A 13236-nucleotide genomic window follows, 5' to 3' on the forward strand; every position below is an offset into this window, starting at 1 on the left:
AACTCGAGTACCTCTCTGCTGCTCTTGATTCACCATCTGTGATTGATAAACTTGTTTCACCGCCACATGCTTCACATGCGGGTACTTCTGCTGAATCTGAAAACTCTCATAATATTGATAATATTTCTGCTGTGCTTGATGATAGTGGTTCATTGGGATCTTTTCTAGATGCTACAATTGCTAGGTCTAGACAAATTGAAAATACTGAAACTCCTAATGAAAATGCTACTACACCTGTTAATTCACCTAAACTTGATTATTCTAGTGATGATCCTGATGAAGATTATGTGGAGCTTAATGATGATTTTATTGAAAAATGCAATGCTACTACTGATGCAAGAAAAATTAAAAAGTTGCTTGCGTAACATGCTTTGTTAGATATAAACTGTCTCCTGATCCTAAATTTGCCACATCTCCTATAAACATTAAGGATAAAGATTATGATTTTTCTCTTGATCTATCTCATATAGCTATTGTTGAGAAAACACCCTTTTGTGGTACTGAAAAAGAAAGTGCTGTTGAACACATGATTGAGTTATCTACTCTAAGTAGCTTGTTTTCTGATGATGTTAAGAAGCGTACTTACTTTGTTGCTAAAATCTTTCCATTCTCATTAAAGGATGACGCTAAAACTTGGTATAATAGTTTGCCACCTGATTCTATTAAAAGTCCAAAAGAATTGCTTGATGTTTTCTTCCGTAAATACTTTCCTGCTAGTGCTCAACATATTGCTTTGCAGAGAATTTATAATTTTGACCAGGGAGATGGAGAGAAATTGCCTGAGGCTTGGGCGAGATTTTGCTCTCTTATTAGAGCTCGGCCTGATCATGATTTGGAAAAGCATGATTTACTTGATATATTTTATAGTGGACTAACCATTGAGTCTAGGGCATACCTGGATAGTTGTGCTGGTTGTGTTTTCAGGAAAAGAACTCCAGACGACGCTGAAGAATTATTGGCTAAAATAGGCCGGAATCATGATGATTGGACTATGCCTGAACCAACTCCAATGCCAATATTAAAGAAGAGGGGTTTAATTAAATTGAATGATGAAGATATGAGGGAAGCCAAGAAGTCTCTCAAGGAGAAAGGTATTAAATCTGAAGATGTGAAGCATCTTCCTCCCACAGAAGATATATGTGAGATAATTCCCCCTTCATCCATGATTGAGGTAAACTCCCTTCAACGCTTTACTAGGGAAGATATTCCGTATTCGAAACCTCCTGCACAATGCTTAGATGAGTTTGATAATTATATTGTTAAGCAAGAAAATTTTAATATGAGAGTAGAGAATCATTTAATGGAAAATTCTCGAGCTATTAGTGAATTGCATGATATTGTAGAGAGAACCTCCAATGATGTTAAGATGCTTGTTAAACATTTTCATATGGTTCAAACTCAAATTGATCAACTCACTAAAGTGCAAAATGACTTGTTGGGGAATAATTCTAAAGAAAAACATGCCTATGAAGTAACAACTAGAGGCGGTGTTTCTACTCAGGATCCTTTATATCCTGAGGGACATCCCAAAAGAGTTGAACAAGATTCTCAACGAACTAAAACTAGTGCTCCATCTAAGAAAAAGAAAAGAAACATAAGAATGTTGTAGAATCCTCTGAACCTGTTAATGATCCTAATAGCATTTCTATTTCTGATGCTGAAACTGAAAGTGGTAATGAACATGATAAAGATAATGATAAAAATGATGCTTCTGATAAAGAAGATGTTGAAGAAGAACCTGAAAAGCATGCTAAAAATAAAAAGTACACTAAAGAAGATTTTATTGCTGAGAAACATGGTAATGAAAGAGAACCTTGGGTTCAAAAGCAAATGCCCTTTCCTGCTAAGAAACTAAAATCAAAGGAAGAAGAACACTATAATAAATTTTGTGATTGGATGAAACCTTTATTGTTGCAAATCCCTTTGACTGATGCTATTAAATTGCCACCTTATTCAAAGTATATGAAAGATATTGTTACTAACAAAAGGAAAATCCCCAATGAGGAAATTTCCACTATGCTTTCTAATTACTCTTTCAATGGCAAAGTTCCAAAGAAGTTGGGCGATCCAGGTATACCTACTATTCCTTGTTCTATTAAGAATAATTATGTTAAAACTGCTCTATGTGACTTGGGAGCCGGTGTTAGTGTTATGCCTTTTTCTCTTTATAAGAGACTTTACTTAGATAAGTTGATACCTACTGTTATATCTTTGCAAATGGCTAATAAATCTACTGCTATTCCTGTTGGTATATGTGAGGATGTTCCTGTTCAAGTTACTAATAACTGCTTGATATTAACTGATTTTGTTTTGTTGGAAATGCCTGAAGATGATAATATGTCTATTATTCTTGGGAGACCTTTTCTTAACACCGCAGGGGCTGTTATTGATTGCAATAAAGGAAAGGTTACTTTCAATGTTGATGATAGGGAGCATACCGTTTATTTTCCCAAGAGGATTGAGAAAGCGTGTGGAGTTAATACTATTTCTAATGTGAGAACTATCAAAGTGGGAACTATTGATTGTCCTATATATGAGACTAAAGAATAATATCAAACTCTCGTGATTGGATCCATATCAATACAATTCAAGGTAACATGATTGATTTGAGGTTTATTTCTTCTTATGCTATGTAAAATTTATTTGGTGGCAAGACTTGATCAACCTTGTTAACAAATACTTTTTATATGCATAGAGGAGGTAAACAACATCTCTTTCTTCCTCCACTTGCTCTAGTTGCTGTAGCACTTTTAATTTGCAAAGTTCCTTAGTTAATTGGAGGTTTCAAAAAATTTCCTGGCCAGTAATAATAAACTTAATACCCAGAAATGTGCATTTTTCAAAGTTTTCAAAAATTCACAAAAATTATACCGTTGGTCCTATTTTTCGACGAGGCACCTGGGAGCACCAGAGGATGACCTGTGGGGCACCACAGGGTGCCACACCACCAGCCGGCGCGGCCAAGGAGGTGGGCGCACCACCCTGTGGTGTGGGCCCCTCCTTGCCCCACTACTTCATCTCTTTCTCCCAGCATCTTCTCTCTCCCGAAAAAACTCGAACCAGCTTTCTCTCACTCGCATTTTTGCTCAAGAGCTCAGGATTTTTCGATCTCTTTGCTCAGCCCAGATTTCTGTCTGAAATTTGGCACATTTGCTCTCCGGTATGTGACTCCTCCGCCTATCCAAATAGAATTTTGTTTGGTTGAGTATATCTTGAATATTTTGCTACTCTAGGTAACATGTTTAGTGAGCTTGCATGCTTGTTCTAAGTTGTATAAACTAGTTTTGATGCATGATTAGTACTCTAGCAAGTTCCTATAGTAGTTCCCCTTGATTATATGTCACCAAATCAAATTTTATATTGTTTATTGAAAATTTCAGAAAATGGAGTGGAATAGATATCAACTTAACCAACAAGAATTGGAGGTCCAACAAGTCATGAGAGTGAACCGTGAAGAGGGAGTATACCCCTCTTACTACCCGTGCGCGGATTTCATGAGAAGCGCGGGAATATTGGAAGATGTTCGGAGTCTAATTTCTCGTGCAGGGCTGAGTGATTTTGTTGAAGGAGAGCCAAGCCAATATGCAAAACTAACTATGTCTGTTGTGCAGGACTTTAAGTTCAATTGGTCGCGATCTAACCCCACGGTTCAGTACAAAATTTATAATAAAGCTGTCAACTTGCCATTCAGAGATTTTTGTGCAGCAATTAGAGTACCGCAATGGGGATCATGCGAGAAGATAAGGGGATCGCCGCAAGAACTCTTAAGCCTCTTCAAGATGATTTGCTATGGAAGGAGTTTCTCAGAGGATAGTGGTAAAATCACTAGCATTCAGCTACCGGCTATCCGCTACTTTGCTTATTACATTACTAAATGCGTTCTTGCTAAAAGGATTGGTGGTAAACTATCTATCCCGGATTTAGCTTTTCTAGGTGCAGCATTGCAAAGTAGTAGGACTTATAATTTGGGGGCATTGATAGCTTATAGACTTGCTACTAACCGTGAGAAAGGTGGAATTTGTGGAGGTCTCATCGCTTCTCGTTTACTAGCTTTTCATAATGTAGAACCTCATCATCTTGATATTCCACTTTCCATAGAAAAACTTGACATAGCCTCTATGATTAAACATGAATTTGTTTCTGATTCCTCCAACTTGGGTAACCTGTTTTACAAGATGACATTTTATAAGAAAGTCTGGAGAATAACTAAGAAAACTGAGAAACTAGTAAGATTGCCTGCGCCTGTTCTGTCTAACCTTGATTCCAGGGAGGATTGGTCGGTCACAGAAGGTGCACTGGATGCACACATAGAGGGAGGAGGCCATCATGCAAGAGACAACACGGAGGAGGCTGAGGAACACCTCGACTCATCGTCCGATGCAGCAAGTTCCTCGCATCAACATGTTGGGCATGTGGAGCCTTCACGTTTTTCTTCTGCACAGGAACTTTACTATGACTACGCCGTGAATTATCCACCGGCGAGGAACAGCGACCCTCGATGGGATTGAACTCCACTTAGGCCAAAAGCCTAAGCTTGGGGGGAGGTATACCGGCATCACTCATTCTTTGCATATTATGGTTGCTGGATACTTGCACATACTTGTTTAGTCTCTTTGAGTGGTTTTCTAATGAGAGGGAGATGATATTTGGGGAAGTGCTGCCTGAAAACAGATTCTGGACTGTTACTAGAAAAATTCGTGCGCACAGCCAGAACGTTATTTTGAGCTGCCAATTTTTGTGCAGGTTCCCCAGGTTATTATCTAACTTTCATTAGTTGAACACTTTTCGAGCTGAGCAACGTAAGATTTTTGTAAAAATCGATTTCTGTACTGCTGTCAGGTTTTGTTAGATTTCTGCCATCTCGTTTTTCTGTGTTTCTTTTAGTTTTCATTTTCTTGCTCTTGCTTTGTTTCTTTCCTAAAACACAAAAAGACCAAAAATATTTCTGCTGTTTCTCTTCACCATTTGTTTATCTTGGTTTCTTGCATTTGTTTCGCTTTATTTGCTATTGCTAGTTTGCTATAAGAAAACTCAAAAAGATTTTGCTTTGTTTGCTTGTTTCCTTTTGTTCTTGTTCTCAAATTCGAAAACACCAAAAATATTTGCTGTTCTTCTTTGGTTTTGTAAAGTTCTTTATGAGTTCAATGGTCTTCGGTGGCTGGAGCATGGTTTTCATTTCATATTATCCAAGCTATACAAGTGAAAAGGCAATAATGACGATCTACGACAATCTGATTGTGGTGAGAGGCTGGTATGAACTCTATTTGTTTTCATTTTTGTACATATACTCATCCATGTGAGCATGCTTGGTTGGTTCATGTGAGGTATATGTCATTTAAGAAGTCTAGTAGTTCATGATCTCTCATGTTAAGCTCCAATTTATTAATATGAGTAGCATGTCATGGATGTTTGTTTGCATTGTTTTATTCATAAGTAAGTATGGCATTGTGGTATCCTTGTGGGGACCCCGGACTAGCTGTCCGAAATACCCTGTTATGTATACAGTTCACGATCCCATGATCAGTGCGTCGTGAACACATAACCGAACTGATATCAAATTACATCATCCTTTACAAAACGGAATAAGAAAATTACAATAAGGTCACATGACTGATACGTCCAAAACGTATCTACTTTCCCGAACACTTTTGCTATTGTTTTGCCTCTAATTTGTGTGTTTTGGATGCAACTAACACGGACTAACGCTGTTTTCAGCAGAACTGCTCTGGTGTCTCGTTTTTGTGCAGAAATCCAATTTTCGGGAAAAACCTCGGAATTTATGCAGAAGGCCCTATTTTCCCAGGAAACTAACGGAGCCAGAAGGGCAATTGAAGTGGAGGCCCGAGGGCCCCACACCATAGGGCGGCGCGGCCCTGTGGTGTGGCCCCCTCGGCCGGCCTCCGACGCCCTCCTTCGGACTATTTATCGGCCTCGACCTAAAAACGCACGGGGAGAAGTCGAAGTCGCCAGAAACCCTCCAGAACGCCGCCACATCGCGAAACTCCGTCGCGGGAGCCAGAAGTCTCCGTTCTGGCACTCCGCCGGGACGGGGAATTGGAGGAGATCATCGCCGCCATCACCGCCAACGCCTCTACATCAACCAGCCATGTTTCCCCCATCCATGTGTGAGTAATTCTCCCGCTGTAGGCTGAAGGGGATGGTAGGGATTGGATGAGATTGGTCATGTAATAGCATAAGATTGTTAGGGCATAGCGCCTAGTGTCCGTAGTTGGTACTTTGATGATATTGTTGCAACTTGTTATGCTTAATGCTTGTCACTAGGGCCCGAGTGCCATGATCTCAGATCTGAACATGTTATTGTTTCATCAAGATAATCATTGTTTATGGTCTTACCTATAAGTTGTATACACATGTCGCTGTCCGGAACCGATGGCCCCGAAGTGACAGAAATCGGGACAACCGGAGGGAATGGTAGCGATGTGAGGATCACATGTGTTCACGGAGTGTTAATGCTTTGCTCCGGTACTCTATTAAAAGGAGTACCTTAATATCCAGTAGTTTCCCTTGAGGCCCGGCTGCCACCGGCTGGTAGGACAAAAGATGTTGTGCAAGTTTCTCATTGCGAGCACGCACGACTATATATGGAACACATGCCTATTGATTGCTTTGTACTTGGACACCGTTTTATTATTATCTGCAAATGCCCTGCTATGATTGTTACATGAGTTTCTCTCATCCATGCAACGCCCGTCATCCGTCCCCGTGCCTACAGTATTTTAATCCTGCTGTTTACTAAAATCACTACTGCTGTCTCTGTTACTCTGCTGCTGTTATTTCACTACTGCTACTGCTATAAACCTGTTACTACTGATAAACCCTTGCGAGCAAGTCTTTTTCCAGGTGCAACTGAATTGACAACTCCGTTGTTAAGGCGTCCAAGTGTTCTTTTTCTCCGCTGGTGTCGTATCAATATATTGGGGTTTACTTCCCTCGAAAGCTGCGATCCCCTATACTTGTGGGTCATCAAGACTATTTTCTGGCGCCGTTGCCGGGGAGCATAGCTTTATTTGGAAGTTCACTTGGATTAATATTGTTCGCTGCAAATTCTCCATCATGGGTAAACCTCGCGATACTAAGATCGCCATATTACCATCCACTACAAGAAAAGGTACAATTCTGAATACCTCTGTTGCTCTTGATTCACCATCTGTGATTGATAAACTTGTTTCACCGCCACATGCTTCGCATGCGGGTACATCTGCTGAATCTGAACACTCTCATAATATTGATAATGTTTCTGCTGTGCTTGATGATAGTGGTTCATTGGGATCTTTTCTAGATGCTACAATTGCTAGGTCTAGACAAATTGAAAATACTGAAACTCCTAATGCTACTACACCTGTTAGTTCACCTGAACTTGGTTATTTTAGTGATGATCCTGAGGAAGATTATGTGGAGCTTAATGATGATTTTATTGAAAAATGCAATGCTACTACTGATGCAAGAAAAATTAAAAAGTTGCTTGCAGTAACATGCTGTTAGATATAAACTGTCTCCTGATCCTAAGTTTGCCACATCTCCTATAACCATTAGGGATAAAGATTATGATTTTTCTCTTGATCTATCTCATATAGCTATTGTTGAGAAAACACCCTTTTGTGGTACTGAAAAAGAAAGTGCTGTTGAACACATGGTGAGCTATCTACTCTTAGTAGCTTGTTTTCTCGATGATGTTAAGATGCGTACTTACTTTGTTGCTAAAATATTTCCATTCTCATTAAAGGATGACGCTAAAACTTGGTATAATAATTTGCCACCTAATTCTATTAAAAGTCCGAAAGAATTGCTTGATGTTTTCTTCCGCAAATACTTTCCTGCTAGTGCTCAACATATTGCTTTGCAGAGAATTTATAATTTTAATCAGGGAGATGAAGAGAAATTGCCTGAGGCTTGGTCGAGATTCTGCTCTCTTATTAGAGCTCGACCTGAGCATGATTTGGAAAAGCATGATTTACTTGATATATTTTATAGTGGACTAACCATTGAGTCTAGGGCATACCTGGATAGTTGTGCTGGTTGTGTTTTCAGGAAAAGAACTCCAGACGACGCTGAAGAATTATTGGCTAAAATAAGCCGGAATCATGATGATTGGACTACGCCTGAACCGACTCCAACTCCAATATTGAAGAAGCGGGGTTTAATTAAATTGAATGATGAAGATATGAGGGAAGCCAAGAAGTCTCTCAAGGAGAAAGGTATTAAATCTGAAGATGTGAAGAATCTACCTCCTATTGAAGATATATGTGAGATAATTCCCCCTTCATCCATGATTGAGGTAAACTCCCTTCAACGCTTTACTAGGGAAGATATTCCGTATTCGAAACCTCCTGCACAATGCTTAGATGAGTTTGATAATTATATTGTTAAGCAAGAAAATTTTAATATGAGAGTAGAGAATCATTTAATGGAAAATTCTCAAGCTATTAGTGAATTGCATGATATTGTGGAGAGAACCTCCAATGATGTTAAGATGCTTGTTAAACATTTTCAAATGATTCAAATTCAAATTGATCAACTCACTAAAGTGCAAAATGACTTGTTAGGGAATAATTCTAAAGAGAAACATGCTTATGAAGTAACAACTAGAGGTGGTGTCTCTACCCAGGATCCTCTATATCCTGAAGGGCATCCCAAAAGAGTTGAACAAGATTCTCAACGCATTGAACCTAGTGCTCATTCTAGGAAGAAAAAGAAGAAGAAACATAAAAATGTTGTAGAATCCTCTGAACCTGTTAATGATCCTAATAGTATTTCTATTTCTGATGCTGAAACTGAAAGTGGTAATGAACATGATAATGATAATGATAATGATAAGAATGATACTCCTGATAAAGAAGAGGTTGAAGAAGAACCTGAAAAGCATGCTAAAAATAAAAAGTACACTAAAGAAGATTTTATTGCTGAGAAACATGGTAATGAAAGAGAACCATGGGTGCAAAAGCAAATGCCTTTTCCTGCTAAGAAATTAAAATCAAAGGAATAAGAACACTATAATAAATTTTGCGATTGGATGAAACCTTTATTCTTGCAAATCCCTTTGACTGATGCTATTAAATTGCCACCTTATTCAAAGTATATGAAAGATATTGTTACTAACAAAAGGAAAATCCCCAATGAGGAAATTTCCACTATGCTTGCTAATTACTCTTTCAATGGCAAAGTTCCGAAGAAGTTGGGCGACCTGTATACCTACTATTCCTTGTTCTATCAAGAATAATTATGTTAAAACTGCTCTATGTGACTTGGGAGCCGGTGTTAGTGTTATGCCTTTTTCTCTTTATAAGAGACTTTACTTAGATAAGTTGATACCTACTGATATATCTTTGCAAATGGCTGATAAATCTACTGCTATTCCTGTTGGTATATGTGAGAATGTTCCTGTTCAAGTTACTACTAACTGCTTAATATTAACTGATTTTGTTGTGTTGGAAATGCCTGAAGATGATAATATGTCTATTATTCTTGGGAGACCTTTTCTTAACACCGCAGGGGCTGTTATTGATTGCAATAAAGGAAAGGTTACTTTCAATGTTGATGATAGGGAGCATACCGTTTATTTTCCTAAGAAGATTGAGAAAGCGTGTGGAGTTAATACTATTTCTAATGTGAGAACTATCAAAGTGGGAACTATTGATTGTCCTATATATGAGCCTAAGGAAGAATATCAAATTCTCGTGATTGGATCCATATCAATACAATTCAAGGTAACATGATTGATTTGAGGTTTATTTCTTCTTATGCTATGTAAAATTTATTTGGTGACAAGACTTGATCAACCTTGTTAACGGATACTTTTTACATGCATAGAGGAGGTAAACAACATATCTTTCTTCCTCCACTTGCTCTAGTTGCTGTAGCACTTTTAATTTGCAAAGTTCTTTAGTTATTTGAAGATTTCGAAATTTTTCCTGGCCAGTAATAATAAACTAAATACCCAGAAATGTGCGTTTTTCAAAGTTTTCAAAAATTCACAAAAATTATACCGTTGGTCCTATTTTTCGACGAGGCACCTGGGAACACCAGAGGATGACCTGTGGGGCACCAGAGGGCGCCAGACCACAGGCTGGCGCGGCCAAGGAGGTGGCCGCGCCAACATGTGGTGTGGGCCCCCCTCTGCCCCACTTTGTCATCTCTTTCGCCCAGAACAGTCTCTCTCCCGAAAAAACTCGTACCAAGTTCCTCTCACTCGCGTTTTTGCTCCAGAGCTCCGGATTTTTCGATCTCTTTGCTCAGCCCAGATTTCTGTCTGAAATTTGGCACATTTGCTCTTCGGTATGTGACTCCTCCACCCATCCAAGTGGAATTTCGTTTGGTTGAGTACATCTTGAATATTTTGCTGTTGTAGGTAACATGTTTAGTGAGCTTGCATGCTTGTTCTAAGTGGTAGAAACTAGTTTTGATGCATGATTAGTACTCTAGCAAGTTCCTATGGTAGTTTCCCTCAATTATATGTCACCAAATCAAAAAAATTTATGTCATTTGTTGAAAATTTCAGAGAAGCTATGAAGAAGTTTAGCTTTGGAGAGTTGTTCAAGAAGGGGACAACCAGCACCGGGAGGCCTTCTAGGGCCGCCACCCGGATTAGGCAATCATATAATGAAGATATCCTCGCGCCTAGCTTCGCGCCTGAAGAGGACAACGGTCCTCCTAATGCTTCTACTTTTCCATGTTATGATTTTCTAAGGAATGCAGGGATACTGGAAGATTTCTTAACCCTTGTCAACAGGGCAGGGGTAACCACTTATATGGGCGATGAAAGGGAGCAATACTACTTGCTCACCAAAATCTTCGTCGAGAGTTTCCAGTTCAACAACAAACACTATGAGCCAACAGTTGCGTTCAGGATTTATGGTAATACTGTAACTATGCCATTGAAGGATTTTTGTTGTGCCTTGGATATTGCCCCTGTAGGTACAGCAAGTAGGATTGATGACAACCCCCGGGACTTGCTGGAGCTCTACCGTGGGATCACCGACGATGATTGTCGCACCATTCAGCGGGGCAAGATAAGGAACATTCAACTCCCCGCCATTAAATATTTTGCATACTACATTGCTACTAGCATTCTTGGTAGGGAGAACACTAGTAATATCTCTAGCTACCATCTTGCTTTCCTGAATATTGCACTTACTGGTCAAACCTCCTATCACCTTGGTGCTCTTATTGCTCGCCGCCTGACTACCAGGGGGCCTATTTTTGGAGGAACCATTGCACTGCGCGTTTTAACATATCTTAATCTTCCTATTGATCCTAATGATGTGCCATTGGCCCCTAGGAGACTTGATATTACTGCTATGAAGAGTCATCATTTTGTTACTACTGACTCTACTTTAGATAGTATGGTGTATAGAATGTTGTTTTCTGACGGGGAGGAGAAGGAAATCCCTCTTCCCCAACCTAGTTTGTTGAGTATTGACAGGCAGTCATGGTCGTGTACTAAGGAGGAGGTGGATGAACATTTGAAGATAAGAGACTTCCACCAGCAACATGACTCCGAGGACGTCGGGACCTCCTACGACCACACCGTCACATATCCGGGTGCTTCTTCTAGCACATACCCGGAATACGACCCATCTTCATATTACGGAGACACTACTTCATGGGATCGATGGGATTGAACTCCACTTAGGCCAAAAGCCTAAGCTTGGGGGGAGGTATACCAGCATCACTCATTCTTTGCATATTATGGTTGCTGGATACTTGTACATACTTGTTTTGTTCGATTGAGTGGTTTTCTAATGAGAGGAAGATGATATTTGGGGAAGTGCTGCCTGAAAACAGATTCTGGAACGTTACCGTAAAAATCGTCAAAAATAGCCAGGGCGTCATTTTGAGCTGCAAATTTTTGTGTAGGTTCCCCAGGTTGTTATCTAACTTTCATTAGTTGAACACTTTTCGATCTGAGCAACGTAAGATTTTTGTTAAAATCGATTTCTGTACTGCTGTCAGGTTTTGGCAGATTTCTGCCATTTCGCTTTTCTGTGTTTCTTTTAGTTTGCTATTTCTTGATTTCGCTTTGTTTCCTTCCCAAAACACAAAAAGACCAAAAATATTTCTGTTATTTCTCTTCACCATTTGTTTGCTTTAGTTTCTTGCATTTGTTTTACTTTATTTGCTATTGCTAGTTTGCTATAAGAAAACCCAAAAAGATTTTGCTTTGTTTGTTTGTTTCCTCTTGTTCTTATTTGCAATTTGAAAACACCAAAAATATTTGCTGTTCTTCTCTGGTTTGTAAAGTTCTTTATGAGTTCAATGGTCTTCGGTGGCTGGAGCGTGGTTTTCATTTCATATTATCCAAGCTGCACAAGTGAAAAGGCAATAATGACGATCTACGACAATCTGATTGTGGTGAGAGGCTGGTATGAACTCTATTTGTTTTCATTTTTGTACATATACTCATCCATGTGAGCATGCTTAGTTGGTTCATGTGAGGTATATGTTATTTGGGAAAGTCTAGTAGTTCATGACCTCTCATGTTTAGCTCCAATTTATTAATATGAGTAGCATGTCATGTATGTTTGTTTGCATTGTTTTATTCATAAGTAAGTATGGCATTGTGGTATCCTCCTCTGAATAATTCATTTATATCGACTTGGTACATGCTCACGCATGCATATGACTGAACAAAAAGTCAATTAAGCCTCGATGATTTATATTGCTTCAGAGTTCTTGTATCACTTTTATGCCTCCGTTAATTTATTTTGCCGCAAGCATGATTATGACGATTCTTTGCTCTCTTGATTTGTCGCTCCCTAGTCTATTGCTAGCCTTCACTTGTACTGAGCGGGAACGCTGCTCGTATTTCCAAACACATGAAAACCAAGTTATTCCAGAGTGTCCACCATAAATACCTATGCATGGCATTTCAAACCATTCCAAGTAAATTCTCATGCGCTACCTTTAAAACCTTCAAAATGCTTCTCAATTTGTGTTTATGTTTCATAGCTCATGAGGAAGTATGTGGTGTTTAGCTTTCAACCTTGTCATTTACTTTTGACGGACTCTCATATGGACTAGTGGCACATCCGCTTATCCAATAATTTTGCAAAAAGAGCTGGCAATGGGATTCCCAGTCCCGAATTAATTAACTTAATTAGACACTCCTCCATGGTTTGTGATTGTTGGACGGCACCCGAAGGATTCGGTTAGCCATGGCTTGTGTAAGCAAAGGTTGGGGGAGTGTCATCATCATAATAAAACCAAAATAAAAAGGCA

This window comes from Lolium perenne, chromosome 7 (genome assembly GCF_019359855.2).
Source record: "Lolium perenne isolate Kyuss_39 chromosome 7, Kyuss_2.0, whole genome shotgun sequence".
Lineage (NCBI taxonomy): Eukaryota > Viridiplantae > Streptophyta > Magnoliopsida > Poales > Poaceae > Lolium > Lolium perenne.